Here is a 19942-nt window from a genome sequence, read left to right on the forward strand (position 1 = left end):
TTTATTGGCCTCGCTCGCATGCATTTCCTGGCCGGTTTCGGAGAGATGCTTCCTTGAGGAACCCTCTGTCTTTGGCACAGAAAAGGATGGGTTGGGCTCCTTCAATGGGTTCGTTCGGAGCAAACTTCATGCTCACCCAGGGGTCCCCAAACTTTTTAAACAGGGGGCCAGTTCACAATCCTTCGGACCGTTGGAGGGCCGGACTATAGTTGGCCAGCGACCAATAATAATTAATAATAGTAATAATAATAATAACAACAACAACAACAACAATAATAAAAATAGGGTTGGAAGAGACCCTTTGGGGCATTGAGTCCAATCCCTTTCTGCCTTTGTGCACCGAAAGCATAAGCAAAGCACCCCTGACAGATGGCCACCCAGCTTCAATGTTAATAATAATAATAATAATAATAATAATAATAATAATAATAATAATTAGAAGACCTGGCTCTGGCTCACGAATGGGACCCTGAAGAAGGAGACAGAAGGCCTGATCCTTGCAGCCCAGGAGCAAGACATCAGAACAAATGCAATTAAGGCCAAGATCCAAAAATCAGCTGATGACCCAAAATGCAGACTGTGCAAGGAAGCTGACGAAACCATTGATCATATCCTCAGCTGCTGTAAGAAAATTGCACAGACAGACTACAAACAGAAGCACAACTGTGTGGCCCAAATGATCCATTGGAACTTATCCCTCAAGTACCACCTGCCAGCAGCAAAGAACTGGTGGGATCACAAACCAGCAAAGGTCGTGGAAAATGAACACGCAAAGATACTGTGGGACTTCCGAATCCAGACTGACAAAGTTCTGGAACACAACACACCAGACATCACAGTTGTGGAAAAGAACAAGGTTTGGATCATTGATGTTGCCATCCCAGGTGACAGTCGCATTGATGAAAAACAACAGGAAAAACTCAGCCGCTATCAGGACCTCAAGATTGAACTGCAAAGACTCTGGCAGAAACCAGTGCAGGTGGTCCCGGTGGTGATGGGCACACTGGGTGCCGTGCCAAAAGATCTCAGCCGGCATTTGGAAACAATAGACATTGACAAAATTACAATCTGCCAACTGCAAAAGGCCACCTTACTGGGATCTGCACGCATCATCCGAAAATACATCACACAGTCCTAGACACTTGGGAAGTGTTTGACTTGTGATTTTGTGATACGAAATCCAGCATGTCTATCTTGTTTGCTGTGTCATAATAATAATAATAATAATAATAATAATAATAATAATAATAATAATAATAATACATCACACAGTCCTAGACACTTGGGAAGTGTTCGACTTGTGATTTTGTGAAACGAAATCCAGCATATCTATCTTGTTTGCTGTGTCATACAACGTCGTTGTGTCAGTAATAATAATAATAATAATAATAATAATAATAATAATAAAGAGGGTTAGAAGAGACCCCTTGGGCCATTTAGTCCAACCCCCTTCTGCCTCTGTGCACCAAAAGCACAAGCAAAGCATTCCTGACAGATGGCCACCCCACCTCAATGATAATAATAATAATAATAATAATAATAATAATAATAATAATAATAATAATAATAATAATAATACAGGGTTTTGGAACACAATACTCCTGACCTCACAATCGTGTTAAAAAACAAAGTATGGATTGTCAATGTTGCAATCCCAGGTGACAGAAGGATTGAGGAGAAACAACTGGAAAAGCTGACATGATATGAGGATTCAAAGATCGAATTACAAAGACTCTGGCACAAGCCAGTCAAGGTGGTCCTAGTGGTAATCGGCTAAAGACCTTGGCCTGCACTTAACACAATCGGCACTAACAAAATTACCATCTGCCAGCTGCAGAAGGCCACCTTACTGGAATCTGCACACATTATTCGCCGATACATCACACAGTCCTAGACACTTGGGAAGTGTCCGACATATGATCCAATACAACAGCCAGCAGAGTGTGTGCTGTGGACTCATCTTGTTGTGTTTCAAATAATAATAATAACAACAACAACAACAACAACAATAATAATAATAAGGGTTTTAAGAGAAGAAGAGACCCTTTGGGTCATTTAGCCCAACCGCCTTCTGCCCCTCTGCTGTGGGGGCCGGATAAATGGCTTCGATGGGCCGCATCCGGCCCCCGGGCCTTAGTTTGGGGACCCCTGTGCTAACCTGTCAGTCCTAGTGTAAAGGAACTATTAACGACTGCCACCAATTTGTAAAGAGACTAAGAACATCTAAGGTTCTTTCAGGCAGGGGGGAATCTTTTCATCCCACCGCTGCCACCAATCTGTAAGATGCAGCCACCAAAGACCCAGAGAGGAGACCTTTTCCTTTTTTTAAAATTTCTTCTTCTTCACTTTAGATGGTAGTGTAACTTAGTTTATAATATATGCAATAGAGTCTTAGATGTTGGAGGAACAATAACAAGTTTATTCAGGCACAGAGCTTAGTGGTTACAATTCTCACTTAGAGGCACTTTCATTAATAGTTACAATATTAGAATAAGATGAGTCAAACTCCCTAAAGTGTCACTTCTTTAACTTAAAGTAGTCAGAACTTCATCCGCTGCCACTTTTAAACCGTAGTCACCCCTGTGATATACAATCACAGATTCTCTGTTCCTTACTAGGACACAGACTACATAAAATAAGTCACCAAACTTATTTTAATCCGACTCAAAATGAACAATTGAGTCTCCCTTGATCCCCTCGACTTAGATCAATCTTCCCTGTGCCTCATCAGAGCACAGACTGAATTCCTTTTTAAAACTCTGCACTTCTTCAACAAAACGGCCGTTGGCTCTGCCTACTTCAACCAGCCTCTGAGTGCAGAGAAGCAATAACTGCAATACTCACCCTTTTAAAACACAAACACACAATTAAACATAACATCTGCAAACCAAAAATTCATACTTCATTACACCTAGGGACTGAAAACACTGGGATTGATCAAAAGGGCCTCGCCAAAAAGAATCACAGCCCAAGCTTCCCCTGCCGTTTGTGGCTTTGTTGGATTTAGGGCCGCTGCGGAATTCAGATTTTTTTTCATTCGTATGTTGTTATGCTCCCAAACAGCATGTGGAGGCTTACTGCGATGCCATTTTCCCCAGGAAATACTCATTTGCTGTTTTTGCCTTGTAAAGCTCCAATGTCGCAACAACAGAGACATTCTGGATTCATCTATATTGCTCACTTGCTGTAGTTTGCAAATCCTTAGGTGATCGTTAATAGGGATTCGGTTTGGACACTTTCATTTGCCCATAAGAGAGCAATATTTCAAAGGTAGTTATTATTATTCTGGAATTTCTCAGGGTTTTTCCTGAACTGAGGAAAATAGCATTTGGGGGAGTGAATGGCATCGGGAGCCCTTTTCAGGCCATGCTGTTCTAACACTACGATTCCATTTTAATTGGCATGGCTAAATCCCATTGAATGCTGGAGCTTGTAGTTCAATGAGGTCTCTTATAACCAGAAGCTAAGGAATAGAATAAGAGTACCTGATGGCACAGTTGAGCTGCTGAACTTGCTGACCGAAAGGTTAGTGGTTCGAATCCGGGGAGCAGGGGTGAGCTCCTGCTGTTAGCCCCAGCTTCTGCCAACCTAGCAGTTCGAAAACATGCATATATACATAAATGCAAGCACACCGCTGCTGGAGGATTAAAAATCATCAAAACTGTGAGAATAAATTATGTTGTTGAAGGCTTTCACAGGCAGATTCACTGGTCTGCTGTGAGTTTTTTTCAGGCTGTATAACCATGGGCCCCCGGTGGTTCAGCGTATTAAAGCGCTGAGCTGCTGAAATTGCTGAACGAAAGGTCACAGGTTCGAATTCAGCGAGTGGAATGAGCGCCCGCTGCTAGCCCCAGCTTCTGCCAACCTAGCAGTTTGAAAACATGCCAATGTGAGTAGATCAATAGGTACTGCTCTGGCAGGAAGGTAATGATGCTCAGTGCAATCATGCTGGTCACATGACCTAGGAGGTCACATGACCTATTGAGATGAGCACCAACCTTAGAGTTGAACACAACTAGAAATAATAATAATAATAATAATAATAATAATAATAATAATAGGAGCCTCCAGTGGTGTGGTGGATTAAAGCCTTGTGACTTGAAGGTTGGGTTGCTGACCTGAAGGCTGCCAGGTTCGAATCCAACCCGGGAGAGAATGGATGAGCTCCCTCTATCAGCTCCAGCTCCATGTGGAGACATGAGAGAAGCTTCCCACAAGGATGGTCAAAACACCAAAACATCCAGGCGATGTCCCCTGAGTAACATCCTTGCAGACGGCCAATTCTCTCACTCCAGAAGCTACTTACAGTTTCTCAAGTTGCTCCTGACACGAAATAATAATAATAATAATAACTTTATTCATGTACCCCGCCTCCATCTCCGCAAAGGGACTTGGCGCGGCTTACATGAGAAAACAAACAACCACAACATAAATTAGCATACAATCCATGAATTTAAAACACAATATAATAACGTGGTTATAAAATGACATAACATAATGAAATTTAAAAACCAAGACATCGATTGATATGTATACAGGGTGATTAGTGCAAAAACTCTGAATAAGGTCCATGAAAAAGGTAGGGATGAACAAGGAGGACACGGAACCGGTCACGTTAAAACATTAAAAACCTATAAGATGGGAACAATGATAAAGCGGAACAATATTGTAAACAGATACATGGCTGGATACATAGCTGGTGGCCTCTTCACTCAAAAGTGCACCAGAATATCCATTAATGTCGGGAAAAACCTTTACTTACCTTAAGGAATAGAAACCATCCATGGAGACTAGGAGCCCCTTGAATATTGCACCAGACCTAAACTGCAAATCCCCAAATTCCATAACATATTGCTGTGATAGTTAAGATGAAATTATATCCCTATAACTGTGTGAAAAGCCCCTCCGGGGATGTGTTGCCATGGCATTCTCTCCCTCATCCCAGTTCTATGCTTTTGCTCCATTGATATGGAATATGGAAAGTGCACGCTTATGGTTCAACGGATCATGCTCCCTTCCGTGAATCCCCCATTTGTAGGAGCAAATGAGGATGCAAACCCATTTCTTGCCTGATTTGTATCCATCCGGGAGCAGCTTGCATTGGAATCCGCTGATAGGGGTCAATGAGCTGTCCATCAGCACCGGAAAGTCTTTTTTGCTGAAATGTAATAATAACCAAAACACACAAACTGGGATGGAGCTGTCCATCAGCACCAATTCATTTTTTTCCCAATCTCACTCCTGTTCGAGTAGGAGGAGAATTCAAATCGACAGGGAACGATGGAAATGCTCCCTGCTTCCCTAACAGGTCCAACAAACATTCATCCCAAACTGCTTTGGCTCCTCTGTTTGGCTTTGAATCATTTTTACCCCATTTTCTGCATTGCACTTGCCATCTGTAATGAAAGCAGACCAAACCAGGGCACGTGGAGGGCAGAAGCTAACGAAATGAATGTCAGCCGCGATAAATGTGTGTTACCAAAATTAGGCAAGAAAAAAAGAAGCAGGAATAGCGCACCTTACTAACTCGGTGTATGACATAATATCTAGGAGTCTTTACTTATTTACGAGAGTTGGATGAAAAGTAATGCCTCCACCTTCATTACTTTGGTTTGGATGGAAATATTTTATTTATTTATTTATTTATTTGCATCACTTTTACCCCACCTTTCTCTCCGAGGAGACTCAAAGCGGCTTACAGTAAATAGGCAAAAATTCAATGCCTAAAAACAATGTAAAAACAACAATTCATATAAAAGAATCTACAAAACAACAGTTCATCTAAAACAGATACCATTACAAAATAAAATCACATTATATAAAATTTTAAGAATGTCCAAGATTAAAATCCATTCATCCAGAATCCTCCAGTCTTCGTACAGGTCATGTAAAGTCCATGTTCTCATTCATTAAAAGCTTGCATGCACAGCCATGGCTTTAAGGCTTTCCTGAAGCCTAGGAGAGTTGGTATCTGCCGTATGTTGCTGGGGAGGGTGTTCCACAGCCGAGGAGCCACCACCGAAATAATCCTTAGAATGTGCTCTTTAACTATCACTATTCACTTTTCCACATAATCACCAGACAATTGGATACATTTCTGCCAACGATGAACAAGTTTTCTGAAGCCATCACGGAAGAAGTTGACACTCTATTCCCGCAACCGGCGTCTCACAGGACCCATCGTGCACAGATCTTCCGACAGCCAAGCAAAGCAATAATATGACCCACACGTTCTTGTGAAATGCCGATTATGCTTGAAATTTCTCTCTGACTGATACAATGAACATCCTGAATCAATCTGTCAACCTTTTCCTTGTGAAACTCAGTGGTTGCTATCACAGGACGTCCAACTCTTTGTTTGTCACACAAGTCAAATGTTCCCACCTCAACATCTTTAAACTTACTCACCCGACGAGGCACAGGACTCACATCCAAACAATCACCATAAACAGCTTGCATTCTCTGATTAATCTCCTTTGGGGTGACACCTTCTGCTGGCTGTCAAGAATTCAATGACTGCCCGTTGCTTAAGTCGCATTGACCGATCGTCTGCGCAGGGTTCAATACTTCGCACTTTAACAACACAACCGTTCAATGCTAAGGCTTCCCGCCAAATGGAATTGAAGAGGAGAGTCAAATGTTCAGAGAAGGGTGACCAAGATGGCAAAATGTCTGGAAGCCAAGCCCTATGAGAAATGACTTAGGAAGTTGAGTATGTTTAGCTTGGAGAAGAGAAATTTAAAGGATGTTATGACAGCAATATTTAAGTATCTCAAGGGGTGCTTGCTATGTAGAAGATGGAGTGAGCTTGTTTCCAATGACAAGAAAAGAGATCCTACAGAAAAAACTCCTTTCCTGTAAGTTAGAGGACTCTCTTTTGACCATCTTAAAGACTGTATGAGCCTCTTTCAGGAGTGCTTTAGGTGGCTATTCCTGCTTGACGGAATGGGGCTGGACTGGATGGCCCTTGGGGTCTCTTCCAAACAGAGCTTCTAGGACTCTTTAAGAGCACCATTGGGAAGAGATGGAGGGCTGGTGGCTTCCATGGAGCACATCCAACTGGTTAATTTTTTAAAAGTGCAACTGCAAAATAAGCCTTAATTAAACAGAGTAGCAAAAGCCAAATTCAATTACATGCAAAAGCTCTTTCTTTGTCTCTTTTTGTGCCAATTGGCTGCAATTGTTGCTTTCTTTCCTGGAATTGCATTTGAGATCAGCAGCCGATGGTCATGGACTGTCACCACCAGTCCATGGACCATCATCTTGACTGGTCTCCAGAGTCATAACCCAGCACTCTAACCACTGCACCACAGGGAATAAACTGGGACAAGGGGTAATATTCCGTAATCTCAATCCATAGAGTTTTTTTAAATAATTACAGTTACCTATGGGACAGGTGGGGACTTTGCCCCTCTAAAATAAGCATTAGTTTTTGAGATATAGGTTCTGTTGGGATCATAAAGAAATGGACTCCGGTGATGGGAGCACAATGGGGAGCACATTGGGGAAGGAAAAGAAATAATTCTATGAATTGGAAAGACCTTTCTTTCTCTTGTATCAGAATAAATAGAAATGTAGTAAAAAAGTGAAAAAAAGTAAAATAAAATTATAAAAGCATTCTGTTTCCAAAATGAATTTTTCCTCCCGTCCTCAAAATGCAGAAATTGAGGGTTTTTTTTCAGACCGAAAGCTTTTCTGTTTACTGTATTCACAGTCCCTTCCTCCCTTTACCTGCACTTTACTTTGGATGCCTCAATGGTCTCTAAATTATCAAAGGAAGTTTTATGTTACCATGATGCTAAAAAGGTATTTATTTCCAACATTTATATCCCGCCCTTCTCACCCGGAGGGACTCAGGGCACAGTGGGTTAAACCGCCGAGCTGACGAAACCTGTGGATAATCAGATTGGCAAAAGCTAAACTCAGAAATGTAGAGGGTTATTATTATTATTATTATTATTATTATTATTATTATTATTATTATTATTATTATTATTATTATTATTATTATTTTATTATGACACAGCAAACAAGATAGATATGCTGGATTTCGTATCACAAAATCACAAGTCGAACACTTCCCAAGTGTCTAGGACTCTGTGATGTATTTTCGGATGAAGCGTGCAGATCCCAGTAGGGTGGCCTTTTGCCGCTGGCAGATCGTAATTTTGTCAATGTCTATTGTTTCCAAATGCCGGCTGAGATATTATTATTATTATTATTATTATTATTATTATTATTATTATTATTATTTATCCCTGAGTTTGTAAGCAGTATCTGTCCCGGGTGGCGCAGTGGATTAAACCGCTGAGCTGCTGAACTTGGTGACTGAAAGGTCGGTGGTTCGCATCAATGGAGTGGGGTGAGCTCCCGCTGTTAGCCCCAGCTTCTGCCAACCTAGCAGTTCAAAAACATACCAATGTGAGTAGATCAATAGGTACTGCTTCTGCGAGAAGGTAAGAGCACTCCATGCAGTCATGCCAGTGGCCACATGACCTTGGAGGTGTCTACGAACAACGCCGGCTCTTCGGCTTAGAAATTGAGATGAGCACCAACCCTCAGAATCAGACATGACTAGACTTAATGTCAGGGGAAACCTTTACCTTTACCTAAAAATTTGGGGATGGAAGAATATTGCCTGGCAATAGGATTCATATAGGGAGACTATGCCTTAATTTTGCCACACTCACACACAAACTGCAATTGCTATATCCTTGTTTCCGTCCAAATGAGCCCTTTGCTCCATTGGATCCTTCTCCCTGCCTCGCTTTTTAATGTCTGTTTTCAAAACAGGCCTTAATGAAGAAGTTTATCATCATCTCCCCAACGTGGTCCTAAGAGGAGAAACCATCTTTGCCTTAAAGATGGAGAGTCTTAACAGCCACCAAATGAGCAATTTGAAACCAACCGACTTTCGGCAGTGTGCAACTCTTTGCGTATCTCCTCCAAGCCCAAGGTATTCGTCCCAGGGCCTTTGAAAAATCCCTATTTGCACAAATAAAATCCGCATCTTCCTTTTTTGCAAGCACAAGAACTAGAAATTGAATCAGTCTGACTCGCAGCTCCAAAGTCTTCCATACAGCGGAAAATTACCGCAGTGTTTGAATATCACATCAGATTAGGTGGAGAAGAGCAAGCTGACATTAAAATAAATGAGCCAATCATGTCCTCTCCCCTCCCCGATCCCATTCCGAAGAGTGCCTGGGTTTTGATAACTCATCTGACCATAGATTTCCCAGCCAGGGAGGGGTAATTTTCTATGCAATTCATGTTCTTGACAGCAGGCAAGAGATATTATACGGTGCGCACACACACACACCTCCGGCAGGAGAAAGAGAGAGACAATCTCGTCGGGAAGAAAAGTGAGAGATAAAGATGATTGACTCCTCTGATGGCTTCTCCATCATCACGACACCTCCTCCTCGGCCGCCGGTCAATGCAAACCCGTCATTAATCTCGGGGTCAACCTCGGTTTGGGCGAACCGGGCTGGGTTTCGCTCCACTCTGCCCATCAGTGCTCCAAATCGGCAACCATAATCGCTCCCGGATCAGAACTTGTTTCCCATTATCTGCTCGGTGTTGGCTGATGATAGATGAAGCAATTTCAGCCCGACAGTTGTGTTGGGTGCGTGCTCGCAGGCTGCCTGGTGAAATCTATATACTGCCTTTTCCACCCTCCCTTCCTCCTCCTCTTCTTCTTCTTTCCCTGCAAGGAGCCATATTTCTAAAACTAAAAGGAGTTTTCAAAAAGGAGAGGCCGTAACTCATCTTTACATTCCCTTGCAATCCATTCATTAGGCCCCGGATTTTCCCCACATTACGCCACCATCGGAATGCATTTATCGGCTCGTTTATTAGAGGTTGTTGTGCAGGATGTGCGGGAAGTGTCAGAGATGAAAACCCGACACTAAGCACGATTCCTTTCTACTGTCATGTCAGGATGTGCCCATCTCAGCTATTCCCAACAAGCTGAACTGTTCACACCATGCCATTTAATGGTAAAGGTATGGCCTTATTGATAAGGGCCATCTGGTCTGGGAGGGAACCATGATTTGTTCTTTGCTCTGTCTGGAAATGGAATGTAGCCATTAAGTATAGAATAGAAGGAGGTTGCGAGGTGGTGGTTTTGATATAGTAGTGTTTTGGCAGGATTTAGTCAGAACTAGCTTCCTTTTCAACTTGGTAAGAAGGATCAATAAGGTGTTTCCAAGGATTTCCCTGTGTGAGCCTGGTTTTTATCCCAGAACTTCCAAGAACTGACATCAAACCTATAAAACAGGTAGACAAATATGAGGCAGACAAGGAAATTTTCACCACAGACCAGGCTATGGCTCACCGCAAGCCCAAAAATCTCCCATTTTATTCACTCTCGAAATGGTGAAGTGAGATTGCGTCGCTTCCTGTCATTTTTATGAGAAGGACTCCAAGCAAAACAGAGGTGTTGTGGAGTTCTAGAATTCAGTGCTCCCTCACTTATCGCGGGGGCTGCGTTCCAGGGCCCCCCTTGATAAGTGAAAATCTGCAAAATAGGGACGCTATTATTATTTTAGTATTTAGCGAAAAGGTAAAGGTTTCCCCTGACTTAATGTCCAGTCATGTCTGACTCTGTCTCCATTTCTAAGCCAAAGAGCCGGCGTTGTCCGTAGACATCTCCAGGTCATGTGGCCAGCATGACTGCATGGAGTGCCGTTACCTAAAGTGCTGAGCTGCTAAACTTGCAGACTGAAAGGTCACAGGTGCAAATCCGTGGAGCAGAGTGAGCACCTGCTGTTAGCCCCAGCTTCTGCCAACCTAGCAGTTCGTAAACATGCAAATGTGAGTATATGAATAGGTACTGCTCCGGCAGGAAGGTAACAGCACTCCATGCAGTCATGCCAGTGGCCACATGACCTTGGAGGTGTCTATGGACAACGCCGGTTCTTCGGCTTAGAAATGGAGATGAGCACCAACCCACAGAGTAGGACACGACTGACATTAAGTCAGGGGAAACCCTTTACCATTATTATTATTATTATTATTATTATTATTATTATTATTATTATTGGAGCCCTCGGTGGTGTAGTGGATTAAAGCCTCGTGACTTGAAGGTTGGGTTGCTGACCTGAAGACTGCCAGGTTCAAATCCCAACCGGGGAGAGCGCGGATGAGCTCCTTCTGTCAGCTCCAGCTCCATGCGGGGACATAAGAGAAGCCTCCCACAAGGATGGTAAAAACATCAAAACATCCGGGCAATGTCCCCTGGGCAACGTCCTTGCAGACGGTCAATTCTCTCACTCCAGAAGCGACTCAAGTCGTTCCTGACAAGAAAAAAAATTATTATTACAGTAAAGTCTCACTTATCCAACATTCGCTTATCCAACATTCTGGATTATCCAACACATTTTTGTAGTCAATGTTATCAATATGATATTTTGGCGCTAAATTCATAAATACAGTAATTACTACATAGCATTACTGTGTATTGAACTACTTTTTCTGTCAAATTTGTTGTATAACATGATGTTTTGGTGCTTAATTTGTAAAATCATAACCTAATTTAATGTTTAATAGGCTTTCCCTTAATCTCTCCTTATTATCCAACATATTTGCTTATCCAGCGTTCTGCTGGCCCATTTACGTTGGATAAGTGATACTCTAGTGTATTATTATTATTATTATTATTATTATTATTATTATTATTATTATCATCATAGTGTGTATTATACTAGCCTGCACTCATTTTGGTGCCTCTAATGTTAGACTTCTATCTGGGTATATTTTAGCTGCTGATTCCAAACATGGCACCAGTTTTCCACTATCACATCTCATTTTTGAGATACAGAAGCTATGCCATATAGTTGCCATCTGCTCACCTATAGAAACTCAAGCTGTTGTGGTCTATCCAGTGCAATTTTCTGACTCAAATCACCTTAGGAACAGGACAAAAAACCAAGACACCAAGGATTATTATTTTTTTTGGATGGGCTATGTAATTATTCAGATCATTCTATCCACAAATCACAGGAATCTGTACAATATAACTATCATAGTTCAAACAGTATGAGACCTCTATAGCTGTGTGATACAGATATAGTCCACTTGGGAGCAGGTCCAGCCCTGATGACTTGCAGGAGCAGAAGGCCAGGTTCTTGTTTTTTTTTTATTGTTGTTGTTTTGTCATTTTATCCCACTCCCACTCTCCCACCCTCCCCTCCTTGTACATACTCTTTATACAACAAACTACAGAAGTTACATTTGAAATATCAATCTCAATCTTAATTTTTCCACTCCACATCTTAGTACATTCTCTAAATAGTTCTTAACTGGTTCCCACATCCCCTTGATTATTGCAATATTTTCAATTTTATCTATATTATTCCATTTGCAATTTGTGATTTCTACATTTAACATATCAACTATATACTTATACCAATTCGTCAGTCCATTTTGTTTTATCTTTCCAACCGCTCACTAAAACAATTTGTGCACATGCTATTAATTTGTCAATCATTTTTTCTTTTTGTATATTCTTCACTTCTGTTATCCTTGCATGTAGTACATTTCTATTAACTATTACTATTTGTAGATTTAGCATTCTATTGATTTCTCCTTCAATCATTCTCCAGTATTCTTGCACCCGATCGCACTCCCATATCATATGATTGAACACCCCTCTTTGTTCACAACCGTGCCAACACCTATCTTTCATCCCTGGTAAAAACCGTGAAAGTTGTGCAGGAGTTCTGCACCATTTTTGTAACATTTTCCTTCTTGCTTCCCTTAATACATTGTACTTTTCTTTTGCTATATTACTTATTTCCCTTTGTATATCTTCCCTCTCAATTTCCATGTCCATTCTCCAAGGCCAGGTTCTTAGTGTTTCTACTGAGCTTCCGGCCACCTACAGATCACAGGTAGTGATCCCTCCTTGGCAGGGGCTTGGAACTAGATTGCCCTTGGTGTGCTTTTGAACCTGACCGCTCCATAATTGTCATGGCAGAACTGTAGGCTTCCATCAAGCACCGAGCCTGCAAGGTTGTGTCGAAAGGTTAAGATAGCAATCAATGCCAATGGGCAAAAACAACAGTCAGTAAACAAGCAGACCATCGTTCATGCGAGACAAGAAGATCGTGGTGGACTGTTCGGCTGAAACAGGAAGCATTATGCATTCTTCTGTCTAGAACAGGGGTCCTCAAACTTTTAAAGCCAAGGGCCGGTCCACAATCCTTCAGACTGTTGAGGGGCCGAATTATCATTTGAAAAAAAAAATACAAACAAATTCCGATGCACACTGCACATGTCTTATTTGTAGTGCAAAAACAACAACAACAGCAACAACAACAATGAAAGAACAATACAATATTTAAAAATAAAAACAATTTTAACCAACATACATTTATCAGGATTTCAATGGGAAGTGTGGTCCTGCTTCTGGCCAATGAGATAGTCAAGTTAATTAAGGTTGTTGTTGTTGTTGTTGTTGTTGTTGTGTGCCTTCAAGTCATTTCAGACTTTGGGCGAGCCTAAGTCTAAAATTTATTTATTTATTTATTTACTGCATTTGTATCACACCCTTCTCACCCCAAAGGGGACTCAGAGTGGCTTACAAATTATATGTACATACAATATATTATATTATTAGCATAGCACAATATTAGCATTATATATTACTATATTGAACTACACCACTATACTGTAATATTATTAGTAATATTATATGTAATATAGAATATATAATATTATTATATGGTATTATTATTAGTGTTATATTGTATTACATTATAATATTATTATCAATATTATACGTATATACAATATATTATATTATAAAACTGAGGGCGGGGGCCAGGTAAATGACCTCGGAGGGCCGCATCCGGCCCCCGGGCCTTAGTTTGGGGACCCCTGGTCTAGAAGGACCCACTGGCCGGTCACATCTCAAAAAGGAGGCGATAGGAACAATGGAAAAACTGGGATTAACCTGGTCTATTCCTGCCAAACTTGTACAGTTGGAGGATATATATTTGGGGCAGGTAAGACAAATGAAGAATGCTTCATTGTGTTGTCAAAGGCTTTCATGGCCGGGATCACAGGATTGTTGTATATTTTCCGGGCTGTATGGCCATGTTTCAGAAGCTTTCTCTCCTGACGTTTCACCCACATCTATGGCAGGCATCCTCAGAGGTTGTGAGGTATATGGAGGAACTAAGCAAGAAAGGTTTATATATCTGTGGAAGTTCCTGGGTGGAGGGAAGAACTCTTGTATGTTGGAGGCCAGTATGATGTTGTAATTACTCACCTTTGTTAGCATTAAATGGCCTCCCCAGCCTCACATCCTGGCCTGGGGGAATCCTTTGTTCAGAGTCGTTAGTTGCGCCTGATTAATTTCTGTCTGGAATTCTTCTGTTTTCAAAGTGCTGCTCCTTATTTTGGGGTTTTTAAATCTGATTTTGGAGGTTTTTTTCATACTGGTAGCCAGATTTTGTTCACACTGGGTATCAGACAACACATCAATGTCTTAAATCAAGAAATAGTTTTCTAAGATCTACAGAGATACGCGCAGGAACACCTCAGCAAGTGAGAGTCCAAAAGTGGCAGCCTAAAACCCAGAACCTCAATTAGTGGCTGACGCTGGATGAGAGACTCCCTTTTGGGCACACAGAAGACGGGGCAACTTAGAAGGCACTGAACAGACTGCACTCTGGCACCACGAGATGCAGAGCCAACTTTAAGAAATGGGGCCACAAAGTGGAATCAAGAGAGAATGCTACAGGAACATGAAACGTCAGGAGAGAATGCTACAGGAACATGGTCATACAGCCTGGAAAAAAAAACTCACAGAAGCCCAGTGATTCTGGTCATGAAAGCCTTCAACAACATAATTTATTCTCACAGTTTGGATGATTTTCAGAAACGCTCATTTTAGCCTCTTCAGCATCAGGAGAGAATGCTACTGGAACATGGCCATGCATCTCCAAAAAAAAAACTCACAGCAACCCAGTGACAACATATTTAAATATTCTCCCATCCCATCCCAATAATGTTGATTCTAAGTGGTGCAGACGGGCCCTACGAGGTCTCTGTTGTTGAATTTTCATTCTCTCGCCTGTTTGGAGAGATTACTTGTTATCGGAAATGCTAAAAAATGACCCAAGCATCTTTCGGCAGGCAAAGTACTTGATCAAGCAATGAATTATGGCCTTGCTCTTACTACCAGGGACTCCTATTTCGACAGGGTAGGCAATCCTTTCGGAGTTTTAATCTGAACTTTAAAGGAGCTATCCGAGTGGATAAACCCATTTGGCCGGGATATAATTCAGCACCATGGATAGCTCATTTAAAACTCAAACCGAAACCCGGAACAGAGCCATCCGCCCCACTGACTTCGAATCCATCAGCTGCTGCTGTCACAGTCTGCTCTGTGTTTGTTCAAGCTGTTTGATGGTGTCTTTCTTTTCCGCAGCCCCACTTACTTTTTCAAAAGCAGGCAAAGCAAAACAAGTGCATTTGCAAGCTTCTTGGAGGTTGTCCTAATTGCTCAAAGGAAAACAAGGCAGAAGAGGAGGGGGTTGTTTTGAAAAGAGTGCTGTTCCCATCCAAACAGTCTTAAAAATTAAACAAAGCCATGTCAGGCTTCCTCCCTCCCTTCCCCTCCGTCTTGTGTGTTGATTTTCCACTGTAGCTCCTTCCCTTGTAAATACTCCGCCGCTGCCTTAGTGCTGTGTAAATGTCATGTCGAATAGCAAATTTATACAAAAAATTTGGAGATAGATAGCAGGATGTAAAACAGGATTACAAGCCCACAATACAATGAGAAGAGATTAAACATTCGGAGAGGAGATCAAAGTAAATTTAGGGAGCAAATGAAACATTTCCGAGGGGAAGTTTACTTTTCCAAATGGGGAAGAGTTATGTCAAGATCAGGCCGTGGTATTTGCAGGACAGGACATCAAACACCGGAGACGGGACAGAGAAATGAATAACCTGGCGAAGGTTGACATTTATTCAGGCTCTACAAAATGGGCAGCCAATGCCGAGACACTGGAAAAATGTTTTCCAATGGTCTGTGGCTAGAAATGGGTGACTTTCTAATCCAGCGGCCGCTAATTCAGCCACTGAGATGTTTTGGATCTCACTTCCCAGAATCCTTGACTGTTAGTTGTGGGTATTGTTCATCTTCAATAATATCTGGAGATCCAAACTTTGAGAAGCTTTGTCTCAACTGGGTGTTAATGGAGGGTTGCATGGAGCTTAGATGTAGTTGTGCAGACAACTATCCCGATCTTTTGACCCAAATCGGGATTTTAATATTATTGTGTATATTGACTTTTATGACTGTTTTTAATCATGTTGAAGTTTTACTGCTCGGTTTAATGTTTTATCTGATTTGTGCTGTTGTGTCTGGGCATGGCCCCATGTAAGCCGCCCCGAGTCCCTCCGGGGAGATGGGGCGGGATATAAGAATAAAATAATAATAATAATAATAATAATTATTATTATTATTATTATTGACACAACGACGTTGTATGACACAACAAACAAGATAGATATGCTGGATTTCGTTTCACAAAACCACAAGTCGAACACTTCCCAAGTGTCTAGGACTGTGTGATGTATTTTCAGATGATGTGTGCAGATCCCAATAGGGTGGCCTTTTGCAGTTGGCAGATCGTGATTTTGTCAATATCTATTGTTTCCAAATGCTGGCTGAGATCTTTTAGAACAGCACCCAATTATTATTATTATTATTATTATTATTATTATTATTATTATTATTATTATTTTATTATGACACAGCAAACAAGATAGATATGTTGGATTTCATATCACAAAATCACAAGTCGAACACTTCCCAAGTGTCTAGGACTGTGTGATGTATTTTCGGATGATGCGTGCAGATCCCAGTAGGGTGGCCTTTTGCAGTTGGCAGATCGTAATTTTGTCAATGTCTATTGTTTCCAAATGCCGGCTGAGATCTTTTGGCACGGCACCCAATGTGCCCATCACCACCGGGACCACCTGCACTGGTTCCTGCCAGATTTTTTGAAGTTCAATCTTGAAGTCCTGATAGCGGCTGAGTTTTTCCTGTTGTTTTTCGTCAATGCGACTGTCACCTGGGATGGCGACATCAATGATCCAAACCTTTTTCTTTTCCACAACTGTGATGTCTGGTGTGTTGTGTTCCAGAACTTTGTCAGTCTGGATTCGAAAGTCCCACAGTATTTTTCCATGCTCATTATTATTATTATTTGTACCTTATTATTATTATTATTATTATTATTATTATTATTCTCAGATTTTTACTTTGAGATGAAGAGCTTTGCTTCTCCTGGTCAAATTTGCTACCTAAGGTCAACTTAACTCAAGTAACTTTGTGATTCTAATGACAGATTATAATGTTCGTCAAAACCACAAGGTGAGCATTGAAGCCACCACCATCCCATGTTCTTCTCTGACTTTTACTTTGAGATGAAGAGCTTTGCTTCGCCTGATCAGGTTTGCTACCCAGGGTCCGATTCAACTCAACTAACTATGTGATTATAATGACAGATTATAATGTTCCTCAAAACCACAAGGTGAGCACTAAAGCCACCACCATCCCATGTTCTTCTTTGGCTTTTAGTCTGAGAAGAGCTTTGCTCCTCTTGCTCAAGCGTGCTATCCTGTGTCTGCTTTAAAGCCAGTAACTTTGTGATTTCTCACATCTAAAGGGAAGAAAGTACACCCTACTACAAGCCAGCTCTAGGCAAACTGGGTGAAGGATGGCACCATTAGCCTCTGTATCTCAGAACTCTACTTTCCACTGTGTTTGCGAGCCCTTTCCATGCATCACAAGAAGGAGATTCTGTTGAGGTGCCCTTGTACGATGGAAGAAAAAAAAGAGCAGGACAGATTTGATATTTCTCCCTCTTGAAGCTTGAGTGTTCTTGAAAGGGCCATCTGTTGATGAAGAATCTTGATTAAATAGATGAACGGTACCTTCTTGATCTTTCTGTCATGTCGCTGATGGTTTTGAGTCCCACCACTCCTTATGGATTTTTTAATGGTGTTCTGATTCTTGAGTTTTCTGATTCTTAATTAACACCTTTCAAAGGATTTTGCAAAGATTTTATTTGGGCATTAGGAGAAATCTGGCTAGGAGTACTTAAAATAAACTCAAAACATATTTGGCGAAGTAGTGGAACTATGGATTCTCATTTCTCTTAACAAGCTCCAACCCATGGTCTACAAGGAAAGGGTCTTTTCTTTTTTTTAAGTTCTCCGTAAAATGCTCCCTAGCTTTGGACAATACTGGATACAATCTGTGAGTTTCCTGCAATCCAAAATAGTTGGCTCTACACAAACATCATTTCTGAGGAGTAGGGATGGAAAAAATATTCAATATACGAGGGTTGAATGAAAAGTAATGCCTCCACCTTCGTAACTCCTCAACAGATGCCAGTACTGGTGTGCGGCAGATACTGTCTTGTTCAGTAGACTCTCCTCTACAGTTTCATTTGGCGGGAAGCCTTAGCATTGAACGGTTGTGTTGTTAAAGTGCGAAGTATGGAACCCTGCGCAGACGGTTGGTCAATGTGACTTAAGAAAAGTCCAGTCATTGAATTCTTGACAGCAGATGGTATCACTCCAAAGGAGATTCATCAGAGAATGTAAGCTGTTTATGGCGATTGTGTTGATGTGAGTACTCTGCGTCATTGGGTGAGTAAGTTTAAAGATGTTGAGGTGGGAACATCTGACTTCCATGGCAAACAAAGCGTTGGATGTCCTTTGACAGCAACCACCGAGTTTCACAAGCAAAAAGTTGATAGATTGATTCAGGACGATCGACGTATCACTCAGAGAGACATTTCAAGCATATTTGGCATTTCACAAGAATGTGTGGGTCATATTATTGCTTTGCTTGGCTATCGGAAAATCTGTGCACGATGGGGACTGTGAGATGGCGGTTGCAGAAACAGAGTGTCGACTTCTTCCATGACGGCTTCAGAAAACGTGTTCATTGTTGGCAGAAATGTATCCAATTGTCTGGTGATTATGTAGAAAAGTGAATAGTGGTCATTAAACAGCACATTCTAAGGATTATTTCTCCGTTTGGTTTATTAAAATATTCCCATCCAAACTCAAGTAACGAAGGTAAAGGCATTACTCTTTATTCAACACTCGTATTTCAAACATCTTCAAGAATAGCTTTCTTGAGTATCAGGAAACCCTAACGAGGAAAATCCCAGGTGAAAATCTCCACAGTTTGGGACTTTTTCGATGCAGAGAACGCTCATGGTGGTTCTGCACAGAAAACAGTGTCTTCAGTGCAAGAAATGCCTTTTCGGTACAGGAAAGGCTGTAGTCATCCTCATGGATTTGATTATTGGGGTTCTTTAAGTCCTCTAGGATGACTCTGTGATCAATTTCCACATAATTCTCCTGCATAATTCTAAATTTATTTATTTATTTATTTACAGCATTTTTACCCCGCCTTTCTCACCCGAGGGGACTCAAGGCGGCTTACAAAAATGGACAAAATTCAATGCCCAAAACAGTGCACTAAAACAAACAGCTTATACAGATCAAAATAACAATGCATAATAAAAACATATAACACAAATTTAAAAACATGTATATATTTGAGTTCATTAAATTACACATAGTCGAACAAAATTATATAATAACATAAAATCTAAACAAACATCCACATTAATTTACAACAGCCAACTACCATAGAGTTCATAAACCGCTGTACCCCAGATTATGGATTTCCATGTGATGAGACCGAAGGCAGGGCAGATCCATGCATCTGATAAAAGAAAGGGGCTCTACTCTTGGCCCTGAAGGTTGCTGGTTCAAATCCGTGAGATGGGGTGAGCTCCCATCTGCCAGTTCTAGCTTGCAGGGACATGAGAAAAGCTTCCCAACAAGATGGTAATGCATCCGGGTGTCCCTTGGGCAACATCTCTGTAGACGGTCAATT

This window comes from Anolis carolinensis, unplaced genomic scaffold (assembly GCF_035594765.1).
Source record: "Anolis carolinensis isolate JA03-04 unplaced genomic scaffold, rAnoCar3.1.pri scaffold_8, whole genome shotgun sequence".
Classification (NCBI taxonomy): domain Eukaryota; kingdom Metazoa; phylum Chordata; class Lepidosauria; order Squamata; family Dactyloidae; genus Anolis; species Anolis carolinensis.